Source organism: Balaenoptera physalus, assembly GCF_965194825.1.
Source record: "Balaenoptera physalus genome assembly, chromosome: 2".
NCBI classification, from domain to species: Eukaryota; Metazoa; Chordata; class Mammalia; order Artiodactyla; family Balaenopteridae; genus Balaenoptera; species Balaenoptera physalus.
Genome location: NC_138883.1, coordinates 66847115 through 66870225, shown reverse-complemented (window position 1 = coordinate 66870225; position 23111 = coordinate 66847115). Strand labels below are relative to the sequence as shown.

The 23111-nt window shown below is 37.0% G+C and overlaps 1 protein-coding gene across 7 annotated transcripts in view; it reads left to right on the top strand.

The window, feature by feature from the left end:
- The window catches only part of NUBPL (NUBP iron-sulfur cluster assembly factor, mitochondrial), a 329428-nt gene that overhangs the window by 184501 nt on the left and 121816 nt on the right, over window positions 1-23111 (top strand). The gene's annotated exons all lie outside the window — the stretch shown is intronic.

Here is a 23111-nt window from a genome sequence, read left to right as displayed (position 1 = left end):
TCATTGGCTGATTAAAAAAATTGAATATAACACATATATAGAAGAAGGTACAGATCATAAGTGTCCAGATAGATGGATTATCCCAAAGTGAAAACACCTTTATACTCATCATTCAGGACAAGATAAATAGAATACCAATGTTCCAGAAGCTCTTCTCCTGTCCCTTCCCAGTTACTATTTTGTGGGGAGATGATAAATACTTGTGGTAGGTCTGCCATCTTGAACTGGAATCATTTTTAAAGTTTTTTTCCCTCTTTCTTTTAATTTATTGAGATAAACTTATACATATAATAGGATTCACAGATCTTATATGTGGAGTTCAGTGATTTTTGATAAACATATATGACTGGGTAACCATACCCCAATCAAGATAGAGGACATTTCCATCCCCCTAGAAAGTTTCCTTGGGCTCTCTTGTAGTCAGTCCCACACCCATAGGCCATGATTGTTGTGATTTCTATCACCATAAATGAGTTTTACATGTTCTTATACTTCATATAAAGGGAACCTTATAGTATATAGCCTTTTGTATCTGGTTTCTTTTTCTTAGTCTAATGCTTTTGAAGTCATCCTTGTTGCATGTATCAGTAGCTGAGTCCTTTTTATTGCTGAGTAGTATTTCTTTGCATGAATATAACCCAATATTGTTTTAGCTAGTCTTCTGTTGATAGACATTTAGGTAGTCTCCAGTTTTTGGCCATTATGAATAATGCTGCTATAAATACTTGTACAAGTGTTCATAAGAGTTCCAGTTGTTTCACATCTTTGTCAACGTTTGGTGTGGTCATTCTCTTCACTGGCGGGTATAAAATGATATCTTCTGATGGTTTTAATTTGTGCTTCCCTGATGGTCAGTGATGTTAAGCCCCTTTTCATGTGCATGTTAGATATTGCTGTATCTTCTTTCATGAAGTGTATGTTCAAGTCTTTCTCTCTTTTTTTTTTTTTGGCTCATTTTTCTTCTTGTAATTGAGTTGCAAGAGTTTTAATATATTCTGGCTATGAGTCCATTGTCAGATACATGTATTGGGAATATTTCTCCCAGTCTGTGGCTTGCCTTGTGATGAGCTGAAGTTTTAAATTTTCGTGAAATCCAATTTATCCCTCCCCCAATTTTTTTTTTCTTAATGCTTAGTGCTTTTTCTGCTCTCTCTAGGAAATCTTTGCCTGTCTACCCCAAGGTTGTAAAGATATTCTAGTGTATATTTTTACCTTTAAGATTTATAGGTCTGGCTTGTATATCTGGAATTAATTTTTTTGTATGAAGTGAGATAATGACCAAGGTTTATATTTTTTCATAGTTGTGTCATAATAGGAAATATATTTACTCTTTGTCCTTGGGTCCTGACACAAAGCTCCTAAAACCCTTGGAATTTCCTCAGTGATAGGATTGTCCTTTGTCATTCATAAGGAGCGTCTTTTTGAGCACACCTGCTAGTTCATGCTAGTGAGGTGACTTGGGGTAGGACCCCTAGATAGCCTCAGGATGGGACTGGTCACCAGCAAGGCCAAGTATTTAGAGGGTTAGAACTTTCAGCCTCTCCTACTGACCTCTGGGAAGGGGAAGTAGGGTGGGCTGCAGATTAAACTCTATGAAAATTCTTGAACAACAAGATTCGATGAGCTTCTGGGTTGTAAAACACATTCACATTCTGGGTGGGTTGTGTACTCTAGTTCCATGGGGACAGAAGCTCCTGTGCTCAGGGCCCTTCTGAACCTTGTATTTACCTCTTCATCTGGCCATTCATCTGTATCCTTTATAATACCCTTTATAATAAACTGGTAAATGTAAGTAAACATTTCTCTGAGTTCTGTGAACTGCTCTAGTAAAATACAGGCAACCTCAGATATTGTGGGTTTGGTTCCAGACCACCGCAGTGAAGGGAATATCACAATAAAGCAGTTGCATAAACTTTTTTGTTTCCCAGTGCACATGAGAGTTATGTTTCCATTATACTGTAGTCTATTAAGTGTGCAATAGCATTATGTCTAAAAAAAAAAAAGTACATACCTTAATTAAAATATACTTTATTGCTAAAAAGTGGTAACCATCATCTGAGCCTTCAGCAAGTCATAATCTTTTTGCAATAGTAACATGAAAGATCAGTGATCACAGATCACAATAACAAATATGATAATAATGAAAAAGTTTGAAATATTGCAAGGATTACCGAAATGTGACACACAGACACAGAGTGAGTAAATGCTCACTTGGAAAAATGGTCCTGATAGACTTGCTTGATGGAGGGTTGCCACAAACCTTCAATTTGTAAAAGATGCAATATCTGTGAAGTGTGATACAATGAGGTATGCTTTTAATTGAACCTGAGGAGGGGGCCATGCAAACCTCACATTTATAGCCAGTCAGCCCAGAAGCACATGTTATAGCCTGGACTTGTGATTGGCATCTGAATTGGGTGCAGTCTTGTGGGACTAAGCCCTTAACCTATGGGATCTGATGCTATCTCCAGTAGATAGTGTCAAAATTGACTTAATTGCTTGGTGGTGTTGGAAAACACACATTATAATAGTTTATATAATTGTTCTAGCACTTTGTTTAAAAGACTTCCCTTTCCCCATTGAATTGACTTGATACATTAGACAAAAGTCAATTAAGCATATGTGTATGGGCCTATCTCTGGACACTGTGTTGTGTTCCATGAATAGTTTAATCCTTAGAGTAGAACCATACTGTCTTGATGATTGAAGCTGTATAGAAGGCTTAATATCAGAAAATGAGAGTCCTCCAACTTTGTTCTTTCTTAAGATTGTTTTGACTATTCTAGGTTCTTTTACATTTCTGTATAAATTTTATATTCAACTTACCAATTTGTGTAGAAAAGCATGTTGGTATTTTCATTAGGATAGTATCGAACTATCAGTATAGATCAGTTTTGGGTGAATCGAGATCCTGACAACATTGAGTCTTCTAACCCTGAGCATGGTATGTTTCTACATTTATTTAGATTTTCTTTAATTTCTTGGAGTAATATTATGTAATTTTCAGTGTATAGGTCTTGTAATTCATTTGTTAGATTTATCTTAAGCGTTTTAAGTGTTCTTTGATGATATTGTAAATGGAATTTTTTTGTGTGTTTAATTTCAAATTGTTTACAGTTAGCACATAGTACATATACTATTGATTTTTGTATATTAATCTTGTATTCATAATTTTTCCAAATTTCTGTTTTTAAGTAGTTATTTAGTAGCTTTCTTGATACCTTGTATGCACATGATTATATCGTCTGCAAGTAAAACAGCTTCATTTCTTTCTTTCCAATCTATTCTTTTCATTTCATTTTCTTGTCTTCTTATTGAACTGGCTAGTACTACCAGTACAGTGTTGAACAGAAAAGGTGAAAGCAGACATGCTAGTCTTCATCCAGACTTTTTTTTCTTATTTGATGATATTTATTCTCTTTACCAAGCTATACAATAAAAGGGAAATGTCACATCCAGTGACATTAACATTAAATATTTCTTCATTAAGAAAGATGATAGCGATTGGTTCAAGTTGGCGGAGTAGAAGGATGTGCTCTCACTCCCTCTTGTGAGAGCACCAGAATCACAACTAACTGCTGAACAATCATCAACAGGAAAACACTAGAACTCATCAAAAAAGATACCCCACATCCAAAGACAAAGGAGAAGCCACAATGAGATGGTAGGAGGGGTGCAATCACAATAAAGTCAAATCCCATAACTGCTGGTGGGTGACTCACAAACTGGAGAACACTTATACCACAAAAGTCCACCCACTGGAGTGAAGGTTCTGAGCCCCACGTCAGGCTTCCGAACCTGGGGGTCCGGCAACAGGAGGAGGAATTCCTAGAGAGTCAGACTTCGAAGGCTGGTGGGATTTGATTGCCGGACTTTGACAGGACTGGGGGAAACAGAGACTCCACTCTTGGAGAGCACACGCAAAGTAGTGTGGGCATCGGGACCCAGGGGAAGGAGCAGTGACCCCAGAGAGACTGAACCAGACCTACCTGCTAGTGTTGGAGGGTCTCCTGCAGAGGCAGGAGGTAGCTCTGTCTCCCCGTGAGGACAAGGACACTGGCAGCAGAAGTTCTGGGAAGTACTACTTGGCATGAGCCCTCCCAGAGTCTGCCATTAGCCCCACCAAAGAGCCCGGGTAGGCTCCAGGTTTAGGTCACCTCAGGCCAAACAACCAACAGGGAGGGGACCCAGCCCCGCCCATCAGCAGACTAGCGGATTAAAGTTTTACTGACCTCTGCCCACCTGAGCAACAGCCAGATCTACCCACCACCAGTCCCTCCCATCAAGAAACTTGCACAAGCCTCTTAGATAGCCTCATCCACAGGAGCAGACAGCAGAAGCAAGAAGAACTACAGTCCTGCAGCCTGTGGAACAAAAACCACATTCACAGAAAGACAGACAAGATGAAAAGGCAGAGGGCTATGTACCAGATGAAGGAACAAGATAAAATCCCAGAAAAACAACTAAATGAAGTGGAGATAGGCAACTTTCCAGAAAAATGAATGCAGAATAATGATAGTGAAGATGATCCAGGACCTCAGAAGAAAATGGAGGCAAAGATTGAGAAGATGCAAGAAATGTTTAACAAAGATCTAGAAGAATTAAAGAACAAACAAACAGAGATGAAGAATACAGTAACTGAATTGAGAAGTACACTAGAAGGAATCAATAGCAGAATAACTGAGGCAAAAGAACGGATAAGTGACCTGGAAGACAGAATGGTGGAATTCACTGCTGCGGAACAGAATAAAGAGAAAAGAATGAAAAGAAATGAAGACAGCCTAAGAGACCTCTGGGACAACATTAAAGGCAATAACATTTGCAATATAGGGGTCCCAGAAGGAGAAGAGAGAGAGAAAATACCTGAGAAAATATTTGCAGAGATTACAGTCGAAAAGTTCCCTAACATGGGAAAGGAAATAGCCACCCAAATCCAGGAAGCGCAGAGAGTCCCATACAGGATAAACCCAAGGAGAAACACGCCAAGACACACAGTAATCAAATTGGCAAAAATTAAAGACAAAGAAAAATTATTGAAAGCAGCAAGGGAAAAATGACAAATAACATACAGGGAACTCCCATAAGATTAACAGCTGATTTCTCAGCAGAAACTCTACAAGCCAGAATGGAGTGGCATGATACACTTAAAATGATGAAAGGGAAGAACCTACAACCAAGATTATTCTACAACCAACCTACAATCTACAACCAAGATTATCTCATTCAGATTCAATGGAGAAATCGAAAGCTTTACAGACAAGCAAAAGCTAAGAGAATTCAGCACCAACAAGCCAGCTCTACAACAAATGCTAAAGGAACTTCCCTAAGTGGGAAACACAAGAGAAGAAAAGGGTCTACAAAAACAAACCCAAAACAGTTAAGAAAATGGTAATAGGAACATACATATCGATAATTACCTTAAACATGAATGGGTTAAATGCTCCAACCAAAAGACACAGGTTTGCTGAATGGATACAAAACAAGACCCATATATATGGTATCTACAAGAGACCCACTTCAGACCTACGGACACATACAGACTGAAAGTGAGGGGATGGAAAAAGATATTCAATGCAAATGGAAATCAAAAGAAAGCTGGAGTAGCAATACTCATATCAGATAAAATAGACTTTAAAATAAAGTATGTTACAGGAGACAAGGAAGGACACTACATAATGATCAAGGGATCAATCCAAGAAGAGGATAAGCAATTAGAAATATATATGCACCCAACATAGGAGCACCTCAATACATAAGGCAACTGCTAACAGCTATAAAAGAGGAAATCGACAGTAACACAATAATACTGGGGGACTTTAACACCTCACTTACACCAATGGACAGATCATCCAAACAGAAAATTAATAAGGAAACACAGCTTTAAATGAGACAATAGAACAGAGAGATTTAATTGATATTTATAGGACATTCCATCCAAAAACAGCAGATTACACTTTCTTCTCAAGTGCGTACGGAACCTTCTCCAGAATTGATCACATCTTGGGTCACAAATCAAGCCTCGGTAAATTTAAGAAAACTGAAATCATATCAAGCATCTTTTCTGACCACAGCGCTCTAAGATTAGAATGAAATTACAGGGAAAAAAACGTAGAAAACACAAACACAGGGAGGCTAAACAATACTTTACTAAATAACCAAGTGATCACTGAAGAAATCAAAAAGGAAATCAAAAAATACCTAGAGACAAATGACAATGAAAACACGACGATCCAAAACCTATGGGATTCGGCAAAAGCAGTTCTAAGGGAAATTCATAGGTATACAAGCCTAACTCAAGAAAGAAGAAAAATCTCAAATAAACAATCTAACCTTACACCTAAAGGAACTAGAGAAAAAGAACAAACAAAACCCAAAGTTAGCAGAAGGAAAGAAATCATAAAGATCAGAGCAGAAATAAATGAAATAGAAACAAAATAATAGCAAAGATCAATAAAACTAAAAGCTGGTTCTTTTAGAAGATAAAGAAAATTGATAAACCATTAGGCAGACTCAAGTAAAAGAGGGAGAGGACTCAAATCCATAAAATTAGAAATGAAAAAGAAGTTACAATGGACACCGCAGAAATACAAAGCATCCTAAGAGACTACTACAAGCAACTCTATGACAATAAAATGGACAACCTGGAAGAAATGGACAAATTCTTAGAAAGGTATAACCTTCCAAGACTGTACCAGGAAGAAATAGAAAATATGAACAGACCAATTACAAGTAATGAACTGGAAACTGTGATTAAAAATCTTCCAACAAACAAAAGTCCAGGACCAGATGGCTTCACAGCTGAATTCTATCAAACATTTAGAGAAGAGCTAACACCCATTCCTCTCAAACGCTTCCAAAAAATTGCAGAGGAAAGAACACTCCCAAACTCATTCTATGAGGCCAACATCACCCTGATACCAAAATCAGACAAAGATACTACAAAAAAAGAAAATTACAGACCAATATCACTGATGAATATAGATGCAAAAATCCTCAACAAAATACTAGTAAACAGAATCCAACAACACATTAAAAGGATCATACACCATGATCAAGTGGGATTTATCCCAGGGATGCAGGGATTCTTCAATATATGCAAATCAATCAATGTGATACACCATATTAACAAATTGAAGAATAAAAACCATATGATCACCTCAATAGATGCAGAAAAAGCTTTTGACAAAATTTAACAGCCACTTATGATAAAAACTCTCCAGAAAGTGGGCAGAGAGGGAACGTACCTCAGCGCAGTAAAGTCCATATATGACAAACCCACAGCAATCATCATTCTCAATGGTGAAAAACAGAAAGCATTTCCTCTAAGATCAGGAACAAGACAAGGATGTCCACTCTCACCACTGTTATTCAACATAGTTTTGGAAGTCCTAGCCACGGCAATCAGAGAAGAAAAAGAAATAAAAGGAATACAAATTGGAAAAGAAGAAGTAAAGCTGTCACTGTTTGCAGATGACATGATTCTATACATAGGGAATCCTAAAGATGCTACCAGAAAACTACTAGAGCTAATCAATGAATTTGGTAAAGTTGCAGGATACAAAATTAATGCACAGAAATCTCTTGCATTCCTATACACTAATGATGAAAATTCTGAAAGAGAAATTAAGGAAACACTCCCATTTACCGTTGCAACAAAAAGAATAAAATACATTGGAATAAACCTACCTAGGGAGCAAAAGACCTGTATGCAGGAAACTATAAGACACTGTTGAGAGAAATTAAAGATGATACCAACAGATGGAGAGATATACCATGTTCTTGGATTGGAAGAATCAATATTGTGAAAACGACTATACTACCCAAAACAGTCTACAGATTCAATGCAATCCCTATCAAATTACCAATGGCATTTTTTACAGAACTAGAACAAAAAATCTTAAAATTTGTATGGAGACACAAAAGACCCCGAATAGGCAAAGCAGTCTTGAGAGAAAAAAACGGAGCAGGAGGAATCAGACTCCCTGACTTCGGACTATACTACAAAGCTACAGTAATCAAGACAACATGGTGCTGGCACAAAAACAGAAATATAGATCAATGGAACAGGATAGAAAGCCCAGATACAAACCCACGCACCTATGGTCAACTAATCTATGACAAAGGAGGCAAGGATATACAATGGAGAAAAGACAGTCTCTTCAATTAGTGGTGCTGGGAAAACTGGACAGCTACATGTAAAAGAATGAAATTAGAACATTCCTTAACACCATACACAAAAATAAACTCAAAATGGATTAGAGACCTAAATGTAAGACCGGACACTATAAAACTTGTAGAGGAAAACATAGGAAGAACACTCTTTGACATAAATCACAGCAAGATCTTTTCTGATCCACCTCCTAGAGTAATGGAAATAAAAACAAAAATAAACAAATGGGACCTAATGAAACTTCAAAGCTTTTGCACAGCAAAGGAAACCATAAATAAGACGAAAAGACAACCCTCAAAATGGGAGAAAATATTTGCAGCGAATCAACGGACAAAGGATTAATCTCCAAAATATATAACCAGCTCATGCAGCTCAATATTAAAAAAACAACAACCCAATCCAAAAATGGGCAGAAGACGTAAATAGACATTTTTCCAAAGAAGACATACAGATGGCCAAGAAGCACATGAAAAGCTGCTCAACATCACTAATTGTTAGAGAAATGCAAATCAAAACTACAATGAGGTATCACCTCACACCAGTTAGAATGGGCATCATCAGAAAATCTACAAACAACAAATGCTGGAGAGGGTGTGGAGAAAAGGGAACCCTCTTGCACTGTAGGTGAGAATGTAAATTGATACAGCCACTATGGAGAACTGTATGGAAGGTCCTTAAAAAACTAAAAATAGAATTACCATATGAGCCCAGCATTCCCACTACTGGGCATATACCCAGAGAAAACCATAATTCAAAAAGACACATGCATCCCAGTGTTCATTGCAGCACTATTTACAATAGCCAGGTCATGGGAGCAACCTAAATGCCCATCGACAGACGAATGGATAAAGAAGAAGTGGTACATATATACAATGGAATATTACTCAGTCATAAAAAGGAACGAAATTGGGTCATTTGTAGAGACGTGGATGGATCTAGAGACTGTCATACAGAGTGAAGTAAGTCAGAAAGAGAAAAACAAATATCGTATATTAACGCATATATGTGGAACCTAAAAAAATGGTATAGATGAACCGGTTTGCAGGGCAGAAAGTGGGAGACAGATTTAGAGAACAAGCGTATGGACACCAAGGGGGGAAAGTGGCGGGTGGTGGGGATGGTGGTGGGATGAATTGGGAGGTTGGGATTGACATGTATACACTGATGTGTATAAAATGGATGAGTAATAAGAACCACTGTATAAAAAAATAAAATGATATTCAAAAATTCAAAAAAAAAAAAAAGGAAAGATGATAGCTGTAGGTTTTTATTGATGCCCTCTATTAGGTTGAAGAAATTCCTTCCTGTTTCTTTGTTTGCCGAGGAGCTTTTATCCTGAATAGGTGTTGAACTTCTTCAAATGCTTCTTTTTTTCATTTATTGAAATGATCATGTGGTTTTTCTCCTTTATTCTATTAATGTGGTAATTTATAATACATTGATTTATTTTCTGATCTTAGACCAAACTTGCATTCCTGAGATAAATTCTCCTTGGTCATGATATTTTAATTACAATAAATAATAGTATACCTTGTTTTAATATGTTGCTGGATTCAATTTGCCAGTATTTTATTAAGGAGTTTTAGATCAATATTTATGAAGAATATTGGTTTCTAAGTTGTTTTTCCTGTAATGTCTTTTTCAGGTGTTGTATGAGAACTATCTTGGCCTCATAAAATGCGTTTGGAAGTACTTCCCTCCTCTTCTATTTTGTGAAAGAGTATTAGCTTTGGTTTAAAGTTTGTATTTGGTGGAGTTTACCAAGGAAGCCTAGAGCTGGAGTAGCGCTTCCCCCCCTCCCCACCGCCCTGCCCTCAGCCCCTGTGGGTGGGGAGAAAGTTTCTGAGGACTAATTCTATTCAGAGCTTTAATTTCATCTTGTTTCAGTTTTGTTGAGTTTTACAGGAATTTGTTCATTTCACCTGATTTGTAGAATATATACATGAACTTTGTTCATAGTGTTGCCTTATTACCTTTTCAGATAGGATATAGGATGTAGCAGTGTTCCCTCTGAATTCCTAATATTAGCAATTTGTTTTTTCTGTCTTTTATTCCTGATTTTTCTTGCTAGGGATTTTTCAATTTTGTTAATTTTTTCAAAGGATCAACTTCTGGCCCTTTAAAATTTCGCTATTTTATGTTTATTTCTTATTTCATTGTTTTCTGGTCATACTGTTATTATTTATTTCAGGTTTGATTTTTTTAAAAATAAATTTATTTATTTTATTTTTGGCTGCATTGGGTCTTCGTTCCTGTGTTCAGGCTTTCTCTCTTTCTCTAGTTGCAGTGAGTGGGCGCTACTCTTCGTTGCAGTGTGTGGGCTTCTCTTTGCGGTGGCTTCTCTTGTTGTAGAGCAGCGGCTCTAGGCACATGGGCTTTAGTAGTTGTGGCATGCGGGCTCAGTAGCTGTGGCTCGTGGGCTCTACATCACAGGCTCAGTAGTTGTGGCGCACAGGCTCAGTAGTTGTGGCACATGGGCTTAGTTGCTCCGTGACAAGTGGGATCTTCCCAAACCAGGGCTTGAACCCGTGTCCTCTGCCTTGACAGGTGGATTCTTAACCACTGTGCCACCAGGAAAGCCCTATTTCAGGTTTTATTTGCTCTTCTTTTTCTATCTTCTTAAGGTAGAAACTTAGGTAATTGATTGTAAACATTTCTTGTTTTTTAATGTATGTAGTTATGGCTATAGATTTATCTCTAGTCATTACTTAGACTCCTGCAAATTCTGATATGTTATGTTTTCATTGTCAAACAATTCAAAATAATTTCTAATTTCCTTTTCTTTTACCTGTGGATACTTGTGTGTTGTTTAATTTCTAAACAGTAGGGAATCTTCTTAATAACTTAATGGCATTGATTTCTAGTGTAATTTCGTTTTGGTTAGAGAATTTACTCTGTAAGATATCAGTCTTTTAAAATTTTTTGAGACTTATTTTATGGACAAGCATGTGATCTGTCTTTGTGATTGTTCCATTGTGCTTTTAGAAAGAATGTGTATTTTGCAGTTGTTGTGGTTAATGTTCAATAAATATCATTTAGGTCAGGTTGACAGTGTTGTTCAAATCTTTCATATCATTACTAATTTTTTCTTTTTTTGTCTAGTTATTCTGTCAATTAGTGAGAGAGGAGTGTTAAAATCTCCAGCTGTGATTGTGAATTTGTCCATTTCTGTATTTTGGTTTTTGCTTCATATATTTTGAAGCTCTAATCACCTGTTTAGAATTGTTATGTCTTCCTGGTCAATTGACCTTTTTATTTTTATGAAATGTTCCTCTTTATCTCTGGTAAACGCTCATTTTGAAGTCTACATTATTTGATACTAATGTAGCCACATTAGTTTTCTTGTGCATACCCCATTTCCAGAGAATATCTTTTTTATCTTTTTACTTTTAATCTTCTATTTCATTATACTTAAGGTGGATCTTTGTAGACAACATTTAGTTGTGTCTTGCTGTTTTATGCAGTCTGAAATCTAATTAATAATCCTTGCCTTTTAATTTGGATTGCTTAATCGATTTACACTTACTATAATTATTTATGTGGTTGGGTTTAAGTCTGCCATTTTACTTTTTTTCTCATTTGTTCCATCTATTTTTTTCTTCCTCTGCTTTTCTTTTACTGTATTCTTTTGGATTAATGAAATATTTCTTGAATTCCGTTTAAATTCTTTTATTGGCTTTTAAACTAAACCTCTTCCTGTTAGTATTCAGTGGCCATTTTAGAGATAATAATATGCTTTCTTTTCACAGTCTTCTTAAGGTGTATATTGTTAATCACATGATTAATTACTTTCTAACAGTATTATTCCATTTATTGAGTTGGCCAGAATGTTCATTCGGGTTTTTCTGTAAGATGTTATGGAAAAACCCAAACGAACTTTCTGGTCAACCAAATACCACCTCCCATTCTGTGTGTATTGTTGTGATATATTTTAAATACATATACTTTATTAAATCTCACAATACAGTGTTATAAATTCATTTAAATAGTCATCTTTTAAAGAAATTAAGAAAACAGTCTTTCATATTTACCCACAACTTTGTTTTTTCTGTGCTTTTCATTTCCTTAAATCTGAGTTTCATCCATTTTCCTTATCCTGACGAAGTTGTTTTAGTCTTTTTTTGTGGTGTGGGTCTCCTGATGAAGAGTTTTTTTAACTTTTATTTGTTGGAAATGTATTTATTTTCCCTTCATCTTTTCAGTGCATGTAGAATTCTGTGTTGGCATTTTTTTCCTTCAGTCTTTTAAAGGTGCTGTTCCATTGTCTTCTGCTTTTCATTATTTCCAATTCGAAATCTGCCATCATTTCTGAATTGTTCCCCTGTGGGTAATATGTCTTTTTTCTCTGGCAGCTTTCATGAATTCCTTTATATCTGTGTTCTTTTTATCTGCCTACCCCTTATATGCTGATGAAGGGCATGGACTATGGAGCCACATCTGCCTGAGTCCAGTCGCTGCTGCACACCTAATAGCTGCATGTCCTTGGGCAAAAACTTCTCTGGGCTTTAGTTCCTTACCTATATAATGGGGTGAATGGTAACTACTGCACTGTGAAGATTAAATGAGTTAATATGTGTAATATGCTTAGACAGCATAGTAAGTGTCATATAAATGTGCCCTGTTATTATTGTATTTTATCAGTCTTAATACAAATTACATTTTTTCCATATGTTAACATTTCTCAAATCAGGATGCATCTTGCAAGTGATGGCTTCTTAGAATTCCTTTATCAGTGGCTTGAATTCTGGTTCTTTCAGAGATGTTTTGTGTTGTGCCTCCATTCACCTGGGACATCTTCAACCTGAGGCAACTTTAAATAGAATTCTCTGTTAGAGGTTTTTGGGACCACTCAGGTGGTAAGAATTCAGATTGGAAAGCTCCATGTGTACCAATTTCTGATTTATTGTCTTTAGATGGTGTTTTTCTGCCTTCCGCCAGGGCCTGGAGAGATGCACATTTCCTTGAAATTTATTTCTAACTTGAGGATTTATATTTTATTTACCTTTAGTTTAAGAGAGTTTAGTCTTTTGGGGTCCCTACTTTTTGTAGGCTTCTTCTATTAGACTCCTTCTCATCTTAGGTGTTTTTCCCTCTTTTCTTGCTACATAAAATAATGATACAGCTTATAATAAGTAGGATATTAGATTTGTTGATATTAGGTATCATTATTATTGTCATCATCACCACCATCCTCCCTGAGACATCTCTTCTACTTTCATGACTTGAATTATATTAATTATAGTAAGAGAAGAGTAATGAGTTGAAGACTTCTCTTTGGTTAATATTCGTAGTTTGGGGTGGTGATTTTGTGAGGAAAAGGAGTTAGTAAAGAGGAAAAGAAGTAGTTTAAGTAGGAAAAGGACTAAGGATACTAATGTCATAAAGATAAAGTGTTTGCAGCCATGGTTTTCCAATATATCTGCATATTAGAATCATTTGGGAATCTTTTAAAATTTTCAAGTTTCAGGTCACACTCCAGACAGATTAAATCATGAACTCTTGATGTGTAAGCCAGGCATCAGCATTTTTGGAGCTTTCCAACTGATTCCAGTGTGTGGACTAGTTTGGGAACCACTGGTTTGTAGAGTTTTAAGAATGATAGGTCAGTGAGAATGAGGATTGAAAAAGGGCAAGGAATAGTAAATGCTAGGTAGCCATTTGTGATCCTTTAGTAGAACAGTGAATGAAAAAAGTCATATTATAGGGGTTTAAGAATGGATTTATAGCATAACCTTCGAGGTAGAGGTGTATTCTGCTCATTATATAAAATAGGCCATTCAGGGGGGTGGGGAAAAGGAATGGAAAATAGGGTGGAAGCTTAAGGAGGAATGGTATCAAATGAAAACCCTTTTCATTTGTTTTCCAAATGGGACAGCCATATCTTTTCCAAGGTATAGGATACAGTGAAGAAGGAGGGGATTATTGAAAGAGGAATATTATGAAAGAGGCAAAAGGGAATGGCGTTAAAATGGGGTTAGAATTATTTTTGGAAAATAAGTCTCTAGTTCCAAGTTTGGTGAGTAGAATGGAAAGAAGAATAGATGAGGGAACCCCATCATACCTGACATGAAAAAGAAGTTAGCCAAAATTGTTTTTTCCTTGATCTTCTCAGTGGAAAGAAAAAGATAGTGAGTTTACTCAATAGAGCAAATTTGGTTCACAAATTTCAGTATTCATAAAAATTATCTGGAGAGCTAGTTGAGAATTCAAATTTGTAGCCTCTCTGTTGCACTCCTCCACTTGAATATTTTCCTTCAGTAGGTCTGAGGGAGGGCCAAGGAGTTTGCATTTTTTTTAAAAATTAATTAATTAATTTATTTATTTATTTTTGACTGTGTTGGGTCTTCGTTTCTGTGCGAGGGCTTTCTTTAGTTGTGGCGAGCGGGGACCACTCTTCATCGCAGTGCGCGGGCCTCTCACTGTCACGGCCTCTCTTGTTGTGGAGCACAAGCTCCAGACGCGCAGGCTCAGTAGTTGTGGCTCACGGGCCCAGTTGCTTTGCGGCATGTGGGATCTTCCCAGACCAGGGCTCGAACCCGTGTCCCCTGCACTAGCAGGCAGATTCTCAACCACTGCGCCACCAGGGAAGCCCTGCATTTTTAATAGATTATCCCAGGTGAGTCTAAATAATGCTGGTGGTTCTGAAATCAAGCTTAGGCATACTATGGGCCAGAGGCAGTGCTTTTTAACAGGTTTCAGAGCAATAAAAAAAAGATGAAGAGATAAACGATCCCTGTGTAATAGCAAAGGCCCACTGGATGCTAAATATTATGATATTTTAGATTTGCTGGGTTTTTGTGACTCTTTAGCAGCTCTCTGAAGCCTGAAAGCTGCCATGGGCAAACCTGTTGTTGGATCCAAGAATGGCATGGCAGAAAGGCCAAAGGGGAAAAACATCCAGGGCATTAATGAAGGAAACATTGAATTCAAGGCCTGGTTTCCTGGAAGACAGGTAGTCAGGAGGAATCAGGAGGCTGTGTAAAATTGGAGGCATCATATAATTGGAAATCATCTGTTGTGGGGAAGAAGTGATTCAGCAGCTTGGGAGGAACAGGTGTAAAAAGTAACAGATAAATTGATTTTGTTCAGGGAAGGAGGGACATTAGACAAGTTGGGCCTTTCTTTCCTTCTTTCTTTTCTTTCCTTCCTTCCTCCCTCCCTTCCTCCCCCCCCCCCCGCCCCCCCTTTTTCCTTCCTTCTGACTTTGGAAATGTGGTATTGTTGAGGAAAGGCAGGTTTCTATTAAAGTGAGAAAAATGTCAAGGATCAAATTATCTCATGGTGGGGTGGTAATAGGGTTGCTAGATAAAATGCAGGATGTACTTAGTTAAATTTGAATATCAGATATACAGCAAATAATTTTTCAGTATGGATATGTCCCAAATATTGTTTGGGACATACTCACACTAAAAAAGTATTCATTGTGTATCTGGTGTTCAAACTTAACTGAGTTAGTGTCCTACTTTTTTTCTCTTAATTTTTCAAAAATTTTTTATTGGAGTATAGTTGATTTAAAATGTCATGTTAGGGACTTCCCCGGTGGTGCAGTGGTTAAGACTCCACCTGACAGTGCAGGGGACACACGTTTGATCCCTGGTCCGGGAAGATCCCACATGCCGCAGAGCAACTAAGCCCGTACACCACAACTACTGAGCCTGCGCACCTAGAGCCCGTGCTCCGCAGCAAGAGAAGCCATCGCAATGAGAAGCCTGCGCACCGCAGGGAAGAGTAGCCCCTGCTCACCACAACTGGAGAGAGCCCGCTCAAAGCAACAAAGAGCCAACGCAGCCAAAAAAAAAAAAAATGTTGTGTTAGTTTCTGCTGTACAGAAAAGCGAATCAGTTATACGTATACATATATCTACTCTTTTTTAGATTCTTTCCCATATAGGTCATTACAGAGTATTGAGAAGAGTTCCCTGTGCTATACAGTAGGTCCTTATTAATTAGCCATCATATATATAGTAGTGTGTATGTGTCAACCCCAATCTCCCAATTTATTCCTCCTCCCCCCTCCCCCATCCCCGCTGCCTTTCTCCCCTGGTAACCATAAGTTTGTTTTTTACATCTGTGACTCTCTGTTTTGTAAATAAGTTCACTTGTACCATCTTTTAGATTCCATATATAAGTGATATCATATGACATTTGTCCTTCTCTGTCTCACCCACCTCACTCAGTATGAGAATCTCTAGGTCCACCCATGTTGCTGCAGATGGCCTTATTTTGTTCTACTTTTATTTGCTGAATCTGGCAACTTTAGTGGAAATGATGTTTCATAAGACACAGGTAAGAGTCAGGCTGGAAAAAGATAGTCACAGTGGTGGAGTGGAACTGAGTTGTTTGAGAATAAAAGTATGAAGTAGTATCAAGGGAACATTATTTAGCTGAGAGTGGCGGGTATGAGTAATTGAAATGGGGTGAGCATCAGAGTGGGAGATGGGGCAAAGAATTATATTAGGATAGGGGAGCTCTGCCAGGAGCATTCTTTGTAATTTTGTGAAGGAAGATAGTCTGTCAACTTCTTTTACCGATGTCTGCAGCTTATTCTAAAGGATAACTTATTTTTCCTGAATACAGAAGCAGTTGTATAGGGAGTCTCATGGTTTCAGCTGCCAATGTCTAGTAATTTATCTGCATAATATCACCCCACCTCCTTCCAACCTCATCTGCTAAAAGGAAGGGAAGAGACTGATGAATAAATATGTTGATGTTCATGAACACTTTGTAATGCATTGCAAAAAAGCATTCCAGCCCATAAAAATAGAAGTTAAACTTTATGATCAATTAGGAAAACTAGGCAGATAAATGTTAGAATGTCATTTTGAGTACTAGATTGATCGGTATATTTTTCTTTTTATTCTCCTGATTTTGGAAACAATTTCCTTTTATTTTCCATTTTGACTTTAAATAATTAAAGGCATAAACATCTAGTACATTTCACTCAATGAATAACTAATAGTTTAAAATTTTTCTGTTATTTGTTAAGGTTCCTGAGTAATATTTTTTGCCCTTAAGTTGTGCTCAACATAAATGTAATTAATTTTACTCAAATGAGGAAGTGTTAGAATCTTTGACTTTAAAAATGCGGAATATTGGAAAAATAATTTTAGTTACTAGAAGAAGAGTATGGAAAGGAAAACTTCAAAGGCTAGTCTGGTGTCAGCACCTGCTGTGGTCACAGTGTAAACCCTGGAGGCCAGGGATTTTGGCAGCAGTTTCAGTGCTTTTAGTTCATTCTCCAGTATCCCCAAATGTGAAGCAGATGCCAGTTTCTTCTCTAGGGCTCTGATAATGGCATATAATGAGTTGGTTGTTTCCTAGCAACTAAAGAAGCAGTTTTACTTTAGCTGATCCTGCAATAGGAATGAGACATTTTCCCTTGATAGTTGGTATTAGTGATTTCCCTGACAATGGAATTTCTGAATAAGGAATGTTCTCAGCCTTTGGTTTCCTAAAGAATTTTGCTTTTGAGTGTGGGCTAAGCTCTGCTTAATCTTGTATAAAATGAAAAAAATTTCTTGAGCCCCCTAAGTACCTCTCATGGGAAGAGCTAAAGGAGTTTGATACATCATTTCTCAAATGGCAAGTGATTATACAAGAAGCTATAATGGGTGTATTTTTCCCAGTGTTTAACAGTATAATTAACAGCCAAATTCTTTTCTGTATTTAATGTTGGAAGCAACAGAGGTTTATTAAGTACTGGCCAATGTGCTGTAGAAAAAATATACAAGAAATTTTTATTACCAGTGCCATTTCAATATAAAGTCAGTATAACAAAAACATATTTTCTAATCTATAACCCACTTGATTTCAAACAGTATTCTATACACAAAATTATTATTACATCAATTATTATAATAGTTCGCTTTAAAGTAAACTGTTGAACAATTTAATGTTTAACTTTAAATAATTACTAATTAGTTGTAAGGCATCTGTACTTAATTGGAGCATATCTAAATCCTTCTTATTTGGCAGTGGTAATAGATCAGAGGTCTTCTGATTCTTAAGATATAGGGAGGCATGAGAAAATGACTTTAAATGACCTTTTTTTAGTCATTCATAGTTTAAACAGTTTCTAAGGAAATTATGTTTTCTTCTTTTGACATTAATACCTAATATAAATTACCTCCCTCATTGAGATTTATAGTATGATATATTAAATTTCAGAAGTTCCCAGACACTTAGGCAAAGAGATAAAATATTAAGTGATGTTCTTAAGATAATTAAGTTAGCCATCTAAATATACCAAAGAAATTTATTGCCTTGCATGGAAAAGGTTTTCAGACTATGCATTAACTGTAGATGAAGTTATTGAATGTTTTCCTTGTCACTTTTGGGCATCTGACCTTATTCATTTCTCTCTATGATTTTCGCATCATCAGGTACTTAGCAGTCTCATATTTAAAAAGACTTTATTAGGCCTCCATGAAGCGTTAAAGAATAAAGAACACTAATAAATTCAGTTGGACAGGATAGTAGTCTTTCAGGCACCTAAGACAAAATTTTTTCCTTAAAAACTCTTTAAACATGAGGCAGAGTTTCTATATAATATCTCAGTTATTGCTCTTAGATTTCTTTGGGACCTTAATCTGAGGCGACAGAGTCAAGCATGTTAAGCCTAGTTTTGAATTCTCCTTTCCCTTTTAAAACTATAGATTAGTCAACAAGGAAACAGAGATATAATATAACTAAAGCCTAGTTCTTTGAAATATTTTTCTGAGGCAGTATTATCTAGTAAATAGCTCAATTTGATGAACCTAACAGGGATTTCTTTTGATCACTGCATTTATTCACTCATTATTTATTGAGCTGGCATCAGATAATTATTGTTGTACTTTTAAAATGTCATTGGACTTTTTTGTCATCTTCAGCAGCAGATATTTAAGTGGCTACTTACCATGTTTGGGCCATTGGTTAGATGCTGAGGACCAAGGATATGTAAGATGTAGTTCCAGCTTTCAACATGTCAAAGCTTTTAGTTACAGACCTACTTTTGACTTGTGGTCATAAGCAAGATGTTTAGAATGTTAAACATTTAGATGATTTTCAGATATTGTTTTATAGTGTTTTGTTTAAGGCAATCAAAGTTGGAACTTAGAGGAGAAAGCTGACTGTTACATAGTGTTGACCATTCAAGTTGGTGGTATTGTTACAAGAGACCAGATTTCACAGATTCATTTAGGTTCCATGTCACAGAAGGAACCCTGCAGTCACATTGAAAGGGAATAAGTTCTCAGGAGTTAGAAATGGCTTATGAATATAAATTGCTGGCTATTTCCTCCTACTTAAAATGCCCTTCTTTTTCTGCCAGTTGTCAGAGATGAGTTACATGAGTTCCTCCAGCTCACTGTGATGATTGAGTTCTTATATATGCAGCTTTGAATATTGTAATTTATTTTTACATGTTGTTATTGTAGATATCTAAGACAGAAAGCTATTACAGTTTTCTAGACGGGCACCAACTTCCCTAATCCCCCACCCCAAGCCATTTATGCCAAATTTCTCAAGCGTTAGAGTAGATCTAACGTGTCATTACTTCACCAACTTACTTGTGTGTACTGGTTCCTGTTAACACAGGTGTAGAGACACTTTTCACCTGATAAAACTACTTAATGACTAGAAGGTTTAAATGGGTAATTTTATCAAGAAAACCATAGAAGTAAAGCAACCAAAGTAAAAAAAAAGAAGAGTTATTGTTGTCCACTGTTAACTACTGATATTCTCACTTCTTGTTTTGTGTAGTTTTGGGTTGGAGCAATTCCTAAGTCTGGGAGGGCCCTGCTTCTCAGAGCTTCTTTTCTAACCTGACACCCAGGGAAGGCCTCCTGCTGCAGCCCTCTGACTGTATATAGCTGAGCCAGATTATCTTCTGCTCTATATAAGTGACTGGCCTTGGATCAGCCCTAGCCCTGGCACCTTTGGAAGATGAAGGTACTTTCCTCTTCTTTGTCGTGAATTCCTTGAATTCCTTCCTCAGGTTTTAGGCCTTTCAGTCACATCTTGCTCTGGTCTGGATGCAGGAACCAGCATGTCACCTCCCCTTCTCATTTGGTACATCATTAGCTATTTCTTCACATGGTTCTCCCCTTTGGCAAGGTTAGGCTTTGTCACCTATCTAGTTACATGTCCTTCTTCCCTAGAACTTTGCAGTAGGGTATTAGGTTTCACATCTCTGATCATCCCCTTTCTTCCCAGTTCAAAGCTCTTGTTTACTTTGGATAGATCTTTTTGCCTGAGCGTGTTCTTAGCCTATTCGTAGGTTCACCCACACTCTAGGAATGATTGAAGCTGTGGACTCAGGTTACTGGTTTTATTTCCCTGTCAGTGGATCAAGTGCTTCCTAAGGAGAGAGATGGGGCCTTGCCCTGATTTTGTCCCTTCATATTAATTTCTCATTCTCAACAGTGAACATAGAGAATCAGGATTCTTACTTTCAGAACATAGAATGGGGGGAGAGGCACAATTTGACTATTCAGTCCAAATGGAGTACAACAACAGATTTCATTTATGATTTTCCTGGTACCTAAACAGGGAAGTAAGGACAATTAAAGAAAAACAGAGCATCTGGTTTAACTCCAGGCCTGAATCTGAAAAGAGAGCAAGAAAGGAAGTAAAAAGAAAGAAAGGACAGAAAGTTACCAGGAAATTGAAGTCATTATTGTGGTTTAAACTTGGCCAGTATTTCATTGATAAAGCAAAGATGCTTGAGTATTCTTTTGTGTCTGACAACACAGAGAAGCTTTTCCTATTTCCTTCTTTGTGTAACTACCAGAGAGAAGTAATAGGGGTCCTTGGACAGTCATTTCATGTTAAGGGTGGCTCTTACTGTAGCTCTGATATAAGTAGGAAGCATGCAGAATCCTGGCTGGTTTTTAAGAGAAGTGACAAAATGGAGTGTTTCATTCAGTTGAAGTCAGCAATCAAAATTAGTGCAAAAGGAATCACTACTAGAAAAATGTGCCAAGCCAGTGAAATACATTAATCAAAGGGGGAATGATGTCAGACACAAATCATTAGCAGCAAAAACCAGTGAGGCTAAAATAATTTGCCTTAGAAAATGAATAAATTGAGTAGGCTAATTGCCCAAACCATATAATATCCCATTTCTACCTTGAACACTTCAGAATTTCTAACTTTTTCATTCTTCTGTGTTGTTGATACAGGCTTTTAAGGATAAGCTTCAATGATTTGGGCTGAGTCTAGGATGAGGGTAATTATGAAAGGTAGGACCGTGTCTTCTGCAGTTATAATTAAGTAGTCTTAGTAAAGATCAACATGAAAAAAGTAAGATTACTTACTGGGTCCTTAGGAGAGCTTAGAGCTGTGGCCCCTTTGGATGGGCAAAGCCTTATTCTATCTCCTCAGGTGCAGACGGAGAATCATGGGTCAGAATCATATGTTAGAAGCCTGCTGGAGCTATTCAATTCCAAAAAGATTTGAGTAGATCCTAAACAGTCTATAAGGAGAGTTATGGTTGTTTCTGGGGATTTTATAGGATTTTGACCCCTTTTTATTATTTAAACAGAAACTGTATTTACTTGATTTCTTAAAAATTTTATTTAATTTATTTTTTTATACAGCAGGTTCTTATTATTTATCCATTTTATACATATCAGTGTATGTATGTCAATCCCAATCTCCCAGTTCATCCCACCACCACCACTCCCCCACTTTCCCCCCTTGGTGTCTATACGTTTGCTCTCTACATCTGTGTCTCTATTTCTGCCTTGCAAACTGGTTCATCTGTACCATTTTTCTAGATCCCATGTATATCGTATTAATATACGATATTTGTTTTTCTGTTTCTGACTTACTTCACTCTGTATGACGGTCTCTGGGTCCATCCACGTCTCTACAAATGACCCAATTTCGTTCCTTTTTATGGCTGTGTAATATTCCATTGTATATATATACCACATCTTCTTTATCCATTCATCTGTCGATGGGCATTTAGGTTGCTTCCATCACCTGGCTATTGTAAATAGTGCTGCAATGAACATTCGGGTGCATGTGTCTTTTTGAATTATGGTTTTCTCTGGGTATATGCCCAGTAGTGGGATTGCTGGATCATATGGTAATTCTATTTTTAGTTTTTTAAGGACCCTCCATACTGTTCTCCATAGTGGCTGTATCAATTTACATTCCCACCAACAGTGCAATAGGGTTCCCTTTTCTCCACACCCTGTCCAGCATTTGTTGTTTGTAGATTTTCTGATGGTGCCCATTCTAACTGGTGTGAGGTGATATCTCATTGTATTTTTGATTTGCATTTCTCTAATAATTAGTGACGTTGAGCACCTTGTCATGTGCTTCTTGCCCATCTGCATGTCTTCTTTGGAGAAATGTCTATTTAGGTCTTTGGCCCATGTTTGGATTGGGTTGTTTGTTTTTTAATGTTGAGCTGCATGAGCTGGTTATATATTTTGGAGATTTATCCTTTGTCCATTGATTCATTTGCAAATATTTTCTCCGATTCTGAGGGTTGTCTTTTCATCTTGTTTGTAGTTTCCTTTGCATTGCAAAAGCTTTGAAGTTTCATTAGGTCCCATTTGTTTATTTTTGTTTTTATTTCCATTACTCTAGGAGGTGGATCAGAAAAGATCTTGCTGTGATTTATGTCAAAGAGTGTTCTTCCTATGTTTTCCTCTAAGAGTTTTATAGTGTCTGGTCTTACATTTAGGTCTCTGATCCATTTTGAGTTTATTTTTGTGCATGGTGTTAAGGAATGTTCTAATTTCATTCTTTTACATGTAGCTGTCCAGTTTTCCCAGCACCACTAATTGAAGAGACTGTCTTTTCTCCATTGTATATCCTTCCCTCCTTTGTCATAGATTAGTTGACCATAGGTGCATGGGTTTATCTCTGGGCTTTCTATCCTGTTCCATTGATCTATATTTCTGTTTTTGTGCCAGTACCATATTGTCTTGATTACTGTAGCTTTG